Source organism: Meles meles, chromosome 17 (genome assembly GCF_922984935.1).
Source record: "Meles meles chromosome 17, mMelMel3.1 paternal haplotype, whole genome shotgun sequence".
NCBI classification, from domain to species: Eukaryota; Metazoa; Chordata; class Mammalia; order Carnivora; family Mustelidae; genus Meles; species Meles meles.
In genome coordinates this window covers 34445880-34455504 of record NC_060082.1, presented here as the reverse complement: position 1 = coordinate 34455504, position 9625 = coordinate 34445880, and positions in this window count along the sequence as shown.

The following is a 9625-nucleotide window of genomic DNA, read 5'->3' as shown; positions in this document are numbered from 1 at the left end:
CACGCCTCAGAGAAGTGGCACACTTTGGTCCCTGTATGCAAAAAATTTCTGAGCAAGAGAAGGAGCCCCATGCCTGTGGATTACTCCACCCTCTCCACCCTGAGCTGGGAGCAGATCAGGGGAGGCTGGTGTGGGCAGCTTCTGCTCTAGAGACCTGGGGGCCAGCTCCAAGAGGGAGTGGCTTCTGCCTTCAGCACTAAGACACTAGCCTCACTGCAAACACATCTGCAAGGGCAGCCCCCAGCCCCCAGGCGACACCCCCATAGGAAGTGGGGGAGGGAGCCCTGCCAGACACTGCACAGTAGCTTCAGGAAACACTCCCAAGTGTGTCAACAGTGGCACAGGCAGTTGGGGCCAAACAAAGGATCCTTCCATTCTTATCTGGCCAAAGCCAGACCTTTCCCTTTAGTGCTCCCCCACCCCAACTTCCCCCCAGATGTTCTCCAACTGCTCTCACCACAGGTTCCTCTGCAGGACTCAGGGGGCAGGGCCAGGGGTGGAGGGGCAAGGAATGAGATCAAAACTTTCCCTAGAAGGTGAGGCTGACCCTGGGGGGTGGCAGGAAGGGGAGACAGTCATCTGGGAAGAGAAGCCATTTGACCTCCATCTAGTCACGTCCTGCCGTGAGAGTGACCCGATGGGGTCTGGCAGGTTGTGGAGGGCAGGGAGAAGAGGTGTACAGGGTCCAAGCTCCTGGGAAACGTGGAAGGAGGAGAAAAAGCACTTGGGTCTTTGAAACGTGTCCAGCCTCAGGTCCAGCAACCTGCTGTCATTTTTTTACCCTGAGTCTGTCCACAGATGTAGGCTTTGGGAAGTAGGGTGTGTGTGTGTGTGTGTCTGTGTGTGTGTGTGTGTGTGTGTGTGTGTGTGTGTGTGTGTGCGCGCGCGCGTCTGTGCGCGCGCACGCGTGTGCTTGTTTTTAAAAAAATCAAACTTTCCCACCTTTGGCCTGAGCACCCTAGTGCAGCAATGGCTCCACCTGCTGGCCATGCTGGGCTCCTATCACTCAACTCAGTCCCTTGTTTCCAGTTTACCTTGTTTCCACTCAACGCAGTTCCTTGTTTCCAGTTCTCTTCCTGGCTGCCCCACCCTTAAACAGCCTAGTCCAGTAGATCTCATACATGAGGCTCATACAACTATGAAAAGTCACAGCTGAAGAGGATTTTAGAGATACATATGACTGAACTCCCCATGTCACATTAAAGACAAACTAAGGCCCAGAGAGGAGACATGGCTGGCTTGCCCAGATGCCCTGGAACTCTGGTGTCCTGCACCCGAAGCTCTTTCCTCCATCCTACTATCCCACGCTTCCACCAGGCTTCAGGATTCCTCCAGTTAGATGTCATGAGGCTGGCGAAGGCAGGGTCAGAATAGGTTTGGGGCTTCACCTCTAGAGCCTTTTATCGACATGTGTTCCCATGACTGGACAGCCAAGCAGGTCCCGGGGTCTTGGGACAAAGGAGAGACTGAAGACCATGGGAAGCTGTGAGGCTCAGCTCGCACCCTGTGCCCATAGCCAGCCCCAGGGAATGAGCTGGAGTATCACACAGTCCGCTGTGGAAAGCATACCCAGAAGTGTCTTCTGCCCAAGTTGCATCTGAATGGATAAACACAATTGTCCTCTGAGTCTGGATATATGGGACATCCCCATTCCATCCCCTCCAGGGAGATCAACCCCACACTTCCTCTTCACGCACATCCAGTAGCAGGTAAGCAATATTGGGCAACAGGATGCTGCTTCTCTTCCAAAAGCCCCCACCCAAGGAGTTCACGGCCAACCTTGATTCATTCCAAAAGTCTCATAAAACACACCCTGCTGGGGATCGGCCCTGTTCCAGGGGCTGGGGACAGAGCAGGAACAAATCCATGCAGAGCTTAGGATTCCGGTGGAGAAGAAAGTCAGTAAGAAAACACATTTATCTAAGTAAATAAAGACCTATGTTTTCAGGTTGTACAAAGAGCTATGAAAAATACAAAAGACTGAGAGGGGTGGTCGGAACTTAGCGTATGGTGGTCACTCCCACGGAGATGAGACTTGAGAGCATAGCTCTCTCGAATGAAACGAGGGAGAGATCATGCCACGCAGGGGAGATGGCAAATGCAAAGCTCTGTGGTGCAAACCTCGGCCAAGTTTGAGAAGCCCCCCCACGAAGGAGGGCAAGAAGGTCGCGGAGGCAACATCAGAGCCAGTGCAGGGGGGCTCAGCGGGCCCAGTCACAGTAGGCCTTTTAGGTCTCGGTAAAGACTTTGGCTCTTAGCTGGAGATAGGGAACCACTGGAAGGTTTTGAGCAGAGAAGTAATATGAGCTGACTTCTGTTTTTAAAGGGTGAAACTGGCCACTGAGTAGAGAATGGGGGTAGAGAGGTGAGAGAGCGGAAAGGAGGGGGGCAGGTGGGCTGATCGTAGCCAGAGCAAGGATCACAGTTGGGAGCTGGGTGAGAACAGCGGAAATGGAGCAGAGGAGGTCTTGAAGGTCCAGCTAACAGGGCTTGGTCTCTCTGTGTATTCCTTCAAATACCAAAATTTAAACAGTGTATTTTATTTAATATTCACAGAAACCCAATGAAGCAAGGACTCTTATCTCAGAAAACAAAAACTTGAGTTTTCAGAGCAACAGGGGGCTGTGCTCGAGGCTCATGGGGCAGAAGCAAAGACGAGTAAGGTACAAGTTTATTGGAACCCACAGAGTTTTAATTCTCGAAGAGAAAATGATCAGTACCTTTAGACAAACAACAACACAGCAAAGTGCAAGGCAGGAAGCGAGCAGTAACACACGGAGTGCCGGGTCCCAGAGCCTAATTGTATTGAATAAGAAAGAGAGAACCACTGAAAAGTTCCCCTTTATTCTTGATTTATTCGTTTATTCAACAAACCCTTTTTTTTTTTTTTTTTTGAGTGTTCATTATAAGCCAGATACGATGCCAGGCACTTGGGATAAGACACAGTCTCTTTTGTCAAGTTTTTAGACTGGTGAGCATGGGGCGGGGGGGAGGGGACAGGGGAACAAATGACAGAACAATTAGCATTGAATCTAAGTGATATGGTGAAGGATACTTTGAGTGGAAGGGGCATGGCTACCAGGGAAGGCTTCCCAGAAGAGGTGACATCTGGGACAAGCAGGGTTTTAAAAGAAGTCATTAGAGATCAGTGTTCCAGGAAGAGCAAAGCGAGGGTAGTCGTTCCGGAAATGTGAGGGGTTCTTTTCGAGTCCAAGCAGAGAATATGATTCTTCTTTGCATCTTATATTTCTGTGCTGAGACTTTCTATTTGTTCTTTTATTTCAAGCACGTTACAATGGCTCATGGAAGCATTTCTATGATAGCTGTTTTAAAATTCTCATCAGATAATTCCAAAATCTCTGTCATCTCAGTATTGGTGTCTGTTAATTATCTTTTCTCATTCGAGTTGGGATGTTTCTGGTTCTTGATAATACAAGTGATTTCAAATTGCTATCCTGGACGTTTTAGGTACTAGGTTACAAGACTCTAGATTTCATTTCCATCTCCTGTTTTAGCAGACCCCATTTGATACTGCCCTGCTAGGGTGCTTTCTCCTTTGCACCGGGGGGGGGGGATGGAAGTCCAGGACCCCCATTCAACTGTTCATGCTGGGGTGGGTGCCCCCTTATCCTTGACCCAGAGTGGGAGTTCAGGCTCCCTGCTATCCCTCTGTTGACGCCACCCTGATGACACACCAATCTTTGAGTCGTGAGGTCCCTCCCCTGCCTCACTTTACCTTTCAGAGTCTTCTTACTTTTGTGTTATATATACTATCCAGAGTTTTTAGAAGTACTGAGCCCGAGGACTAGGAAGAGGTACATCTGCTTCATTCTGTCTGGAACCGTAATTTCATGCAAACAAACATGAAGGAGGAGGGGCCAATCCCAGGCCGAGAGATTGGAGTGGTAGGCAGGTTCTAGAAAGCTGTCCTCAAAGCCCTCTTACACGGTTTGAAGTTATTGAGGACTTCAAAGAGCTTTTGGTTTTGAGAGTTACATCTATCGATAATTGTTACATCAGAAATTAAATCGGTGAAATTTTTAATTACTCAGTAATTCATTTAAAAATGATCATTTTCTCCTTATGTGAGTAGACAACTAACCTACCCATTCATGAAAAATAATGATATTTTCAAAATAAAAACACTGAGTGAGAAGAGGGACGTTGTTTTACACTTAGCCCATCTCTTCAGTTTCTGGCTCAGTAGAACACTCCTGACTCCCTTTGGGTGGGTGTTCAGTCTGTTGTCACGTTACGTGTCACGTGGCCTCTGGAAAACTATGGTGTCTACACTTCAGAGAGAAGAAAAGTGGAAAATGGCAAACCACATTTTTTGGCATTATTACAAAAATAGTTTTGACCCCAAAGACCTCTTGGAAATGTCCCAAGGACTCCCAGGGGACCGTGGCTCATACCTGGAGAGCTGGGGCTCTAGAATTATCCTTTGTCCATGGCCATGGCTGCTGAGTACAGAAGATGTGGCTCTTATGAATCAGGAACAGAACTTCCCATTTATTTCATCTTAATTCAAATTTTAAAACCAAAGCAGGATGAGTTTTTTGTTGTTGTTAAATATAATCTTCCTGTTTGGGTAGGAATACATCTCGCTTTAACCCTTGAAGACAACATCTGCTTTGAGATGTGCTGTACGTATTAGACACACACCGGATTTTAAAGCCCTGGGGAGAAAAAAGAAAAGAAAGTAAGAGCCGTCTCATTACCTTAATTACCTTAATGATTTTTAATTAATTAAAAATAATTTTTTACCTGGGGCTTGTGTTGCTATGGTAATATTTTTAATCTATTGGGTTAAGTAAAATGTATTTTCAAGATTAACGTCATTTGTGTGTTTGGGGGGTTTTTTTGCCATTGTTTGGAGGTTTTGTTTGTTTGTTTCACTTTTTAAAATGTAGCAACCATCCGCGTAAAGGCACAGGAGTAGCTCATATTAGGTTTCTGTCTAGTGGTGCTTCTCCAGCAGAACCTGCACGGTGAAGGCTCTGTAAGCCATGTGAAGTTTATTCTTTATTTTGAAGGTAATGTGGAGCTGCTGAAAGGTCTCAAGTAAGGCTTCGACATCATTAGATTTGCACTGTAGAAAATGCGCTCTGGCAGCAGTGAGGAGCATGGATTGAAGGCAGAAGCACCTGGGAGGTGATCACACTCCTGAAGATAAGGGAAAGGGAGGCCTGAAAGAAAGTGGCTTCACTGGAGGTATATTGGGGAGATCAGATCAACTGGCATTGGTTCCTGGGTGTAATGATGACATATAGGAGAATGTCCTTATTCTTAGGAAATGCCGGCAGACATGTTGAAGGATGAAGGGTCCTATTATCCACAATCTACTTTTAAATCCTGTATATTCACATGGAAACCTCATACACATACACGCACTGCACATCTGTGAGAGCCTGGGGGGTGGAAAGGTGAGTAGCATGTTACTACTATTACGAAAAATACGTGTATATTGCGAGAGGAGGTGGGGAGAAAAAGCAAATGCGGTATAAAATGTGAGTCGTGGCGACTCTCGACGAAGGGTTCTACTAAATAGGGGATCATTTTACTCTCCATTTCATCTTTCTGTCTGTTTGATATTGTTCAAAACAAAAAGAAGGGGGAACATGAAAACGCGAAAACCCTTAACATGTTGATTGGATGTGAGAGGAAAGGGAAAGCGCAATCAAGAATGATTTTCTCATTTCTTGCTTAACAAGGGAGTGGACGAGGCTGTCGTTCTTGAGATGGAAACACCAGAGGAGAAATAGGACCGGGAGTGAGGATGAGCCCCGCGTGGAAAGTGGGCACCTTGGGGACCCAGGGGGCAGTGTCCACCCTGAAGTTTCTGAGAGACAACTGTCTAGAGAGGCAGCCCTGCATGTTTTGGAGTCTGTAGACGGTAACAGGAAGTACTGGAGAACAGGCTAGTATCAAGGGTATGTGGAGGGAATGAGAAGAAAAGAGAACCCTGGGGAACATGGACGTTTAAGGGTCAGCAAAGGAGAAGGCTGTGCTAGACAGCCTACTTCCACGGGGCAGACATGCCCCCCAGGACTGGCTTCTCATACGTGTACCAGTCTGTGTGACGAGGGCGGAGGTGATGAGGCATCACTGCAGGTATCAGATTATCAAAGACACAGTGGCTTTGATCTTGGCCACACAGCCTCATTCTTCTGGGATCACTTGCTCTGGGGGGAGCCATCTGTCACGTCACGAGGGGGGAGCCGTCTGTCACGTCATGAGCTGCACTGTGCAGAAGTCCACGTGGTAAAGAACCGAAACCTCCTGCCAAGAGCCATGTGAGGCAGCTTGGAAGAGCTTGGAAGAAAATAGACATAAATGAATGGATGAAGTAATGAGGGAATGAATGAAGACAGATCGCAAGAGAGGTCCAGAGCTAGAACAACCCGGCTAAGCTGTTCCACCCAGCTGAACTGCTTCTAACCTCCCGACCCTTAAGAAACTGTGTGAGATCATCAATGCTGGGTGAAGCTGCTCAATTTGGGGGGAATTTGCTGTGCAATAAGAGACAGCCAACTTATACTGATGTCTCAGTGGAAACTTAGACCGGTGGACAAAGAGAGCCGTGAACTTTGAGACTGGGGTAACAAGAAACCAGGGAAAGAGAATATTTCACAGAGGAAGGGCTGGTATACCATGTCAAAACTCCACCATGCGGAAGAGAAATGGGGTTTTCCACAAAGGGGTGGTTGGCAACCTTGACGAACGTAATCAGTAGGATGTAGGAGGGCAGAAACCAGATGATAGTGGACTGCCGCAGAAGTAATAATAAAAGGTGTAATTTTCCATTGTCAAACTTAATTGGGGAAAAAACCCCTAGTGATAATTATCATAATCCCTATTTCAGGGATGATGAGAAAGGCAAAGTCACACTGCTACTATGTGGTCCAATCTGGCCCCCCTCCACCCGTGGGTTATTAAAGAATTCTGTCTAACTATATCCATTACTCTTTCTGGGAAGAGTTCTGATAAATTCCATTTTGGTAACCTCGTCCCATTGGCAGTGATGTCTTGCATCCTTTATAATTTCGGTGTCCCAGATGGCTGCCCTGCGGGGGTAGATGTCCCTTCGTCTAGTTCTGCCTAATTCAGCCTCCCTGCCTTAGGTAAGCCCTTGGGAAAAGAAATGACAAATTAAAGTGAGTGAAAAGCCATTTTCCCATTCATTCCATAGCTACTTTTTGAGCTCTTTGAAAGAGCCTCAGCTCTTGGGCCAGCCTTCTGAGACATGGTGGGCTACCAATGAGATGTTTTATAATATGAAGTCAGCACTCCATGAGCAAAAGAAAGTCGGCCTTATCTTCCTAAAGAGGGGGCCCCAGCCCAAGGTTGAAGAAAGCACTGCATCAAGAAATGAAGCAATCAGGTAATCACTCCGTGGTGATTAATAGCGATAACTCCTGGGTGTCATACATGGAGCTAGAGGTATGCAGCTATTTCTAGCTCTCGCTCTGCTCTAAAGCCTTTGACCTTCATTCAATCAGTTTGCTTTCCTGTGACCCATACCGCCTCCCCCACTGACAGGTTTCCTGTGAAAGGCTTGCCCTGTGAGAAGAACCAACCTCGGACCTGCTAGAACTTTATCAAGCGACCATGTGAACTTGTGGTTGCTCTCTCTGGCTTGGGACTGAGTCCTCCCCTGGGAGTCCAGCTCTGGCGTTATCTATGTGATCCTGAGTGGTTTACATTTTTAACCTGTATCATTTCAGGCTCCTCAGCTGGAGAAAAAAAATAGGGATCATATTTACCTCATATCATCACCAGAAGTAGAGCAGGGAGGAAAAAAATTTATATAAAAATATGACTGCCAAACTTCTTCATTCTAGGGCGGGGCAGGGTTCGTCTCAGAGGTACCTGGCTCATTTGTTGAGGAAAATGTTTCAGGAAACTTGAGTGGTTAAGAAAAGCAGCTGAGCACCCTCCTATTCACGCATTTCAGTTCTTCTCTGACCCCAGATTGAGAATAGCCCAGAACGGAGACATTTGTTCAGAGAGCTCAGTGTCTTTGTGTAACAAAGTAACAGGAAACCACTCTTTCCAGGGAGTGGTGGGGAACAGTAGAGAGATGGAAGAGAAGGTATCTTGGGAGGGAAAAATGTCCGTGGGCAGGACTCTGGACAGCTGGACATCCTGGAGGGCGCGAGGTGGGGGAGGTGGGGAGCCCAAGTGTGGTGACTTTCAGCTGTTGCGTTGCCTTCAGTGCTGCTACAGGCACCCTATCTCACCTCTGACCGCCAGTGACCTCTGACCTTCCACACAAAATGGCCCCCTGTTCTTAGGGTTTCCGGGATCAAAGGAAGGAAGGAAGACGTCCAGCTTGCTATGAGTTAGAGTGATGGGTCAAGAGAATGACATTGTCAGGAGGAAGATGCAAGAGGTTGAATTCAGCCAGAATAGGAATTCGAAAAGAAAAGTCATCATGAAAACGTTAGCCTCGGGTGCCTGGGTGGCTCAGTCGGTTAAGTGTCTGCCTTCGGCTCAGGTCGTGATCCCAGGGTCTTGGGATTGAGTCCCACATCGAGGTCCCTGCTAATCCGGGAGTCTGCTTCTCCCTTTCGCTCTACCCCTCCCCCCTGCTTGTGCTCACTTGCTCTCTCTCATGCACTCTGTCGCACGAAGAAATAAATAAAATATATTTTTAAAAATTACTTAAAAAGAAAATGTCAGCTCATCCCCCAAGAATCTTTGAAAGTCTTGGGGGAGAACACAGATATCCCACAAAATCTGGTATGGGGACTGGACCTATTTCAAAAACACATGATTAGGGCGCCTGGGTGGCTCAGTGGGTTAAAGCCTCTTCCGTCAGCTCGGGTCATGATCCCAGGGTCCTGGGATCGAGCCCCGCATCGGGCTATCTGCTCGGTGGGGAGCCTTCTTCCCACACCCCCCACCCCACCTATTTGTGATCTCTCTCTGTCAAGTAGATAAATAAAATTTTTAAAAAATCACAAAAACCCATGATCCAGGAAGGCTGATAAAAAAAATCAGGTTAGGGGCGCCTGGGTGGCTCAGTGGGTTAAAGCCTCTGCCTTTCGCTCAGGTCATGATCCCAGGGTCCTGGGATCGAGCCCCGCATCGGGCTCTCTGCTTGGCAGGGAGCCTGCTTCCTCCTCTCTCTCTCTCTGCCTGCCTTTCTCCCTACTTGTGATCTCTATCTGTCAAATAAATAAATGAAATCTTTAAAAAAAATCGGGTTACATAAGGATTAAATGAGAGAAGGTACAGAAAGCATAATTAGCTCAGGGCCCATCCTGTGATAAGCATGGAATTACAGGTAGCTTCTTACTATGATTTAGCATGCAATTTCCTCTTTTCTTCACCCTTTTGAGCTTCAAGGTCTCACGATCTCCTTGAAAAAGATGATATAGTCATTCATTCATTCTACAAACATTTATCAAATTCCTTCTGTGTATCAGGTAAGTTAAATAATCTCAGGCAGCGTTGGTCATCAGAGCTAATGTCACTCGGGGCTCAGGATGGGCCACGAACTGTGCTCCGTGCCTTACCTGGCTCACCTGGTGTGTTTCATACGATCCTCACAACACTCCTGGGGACAAACAGTTGTATTCCCACTTTATAAATGACCAGACCGAGGCACAGTAAAGTT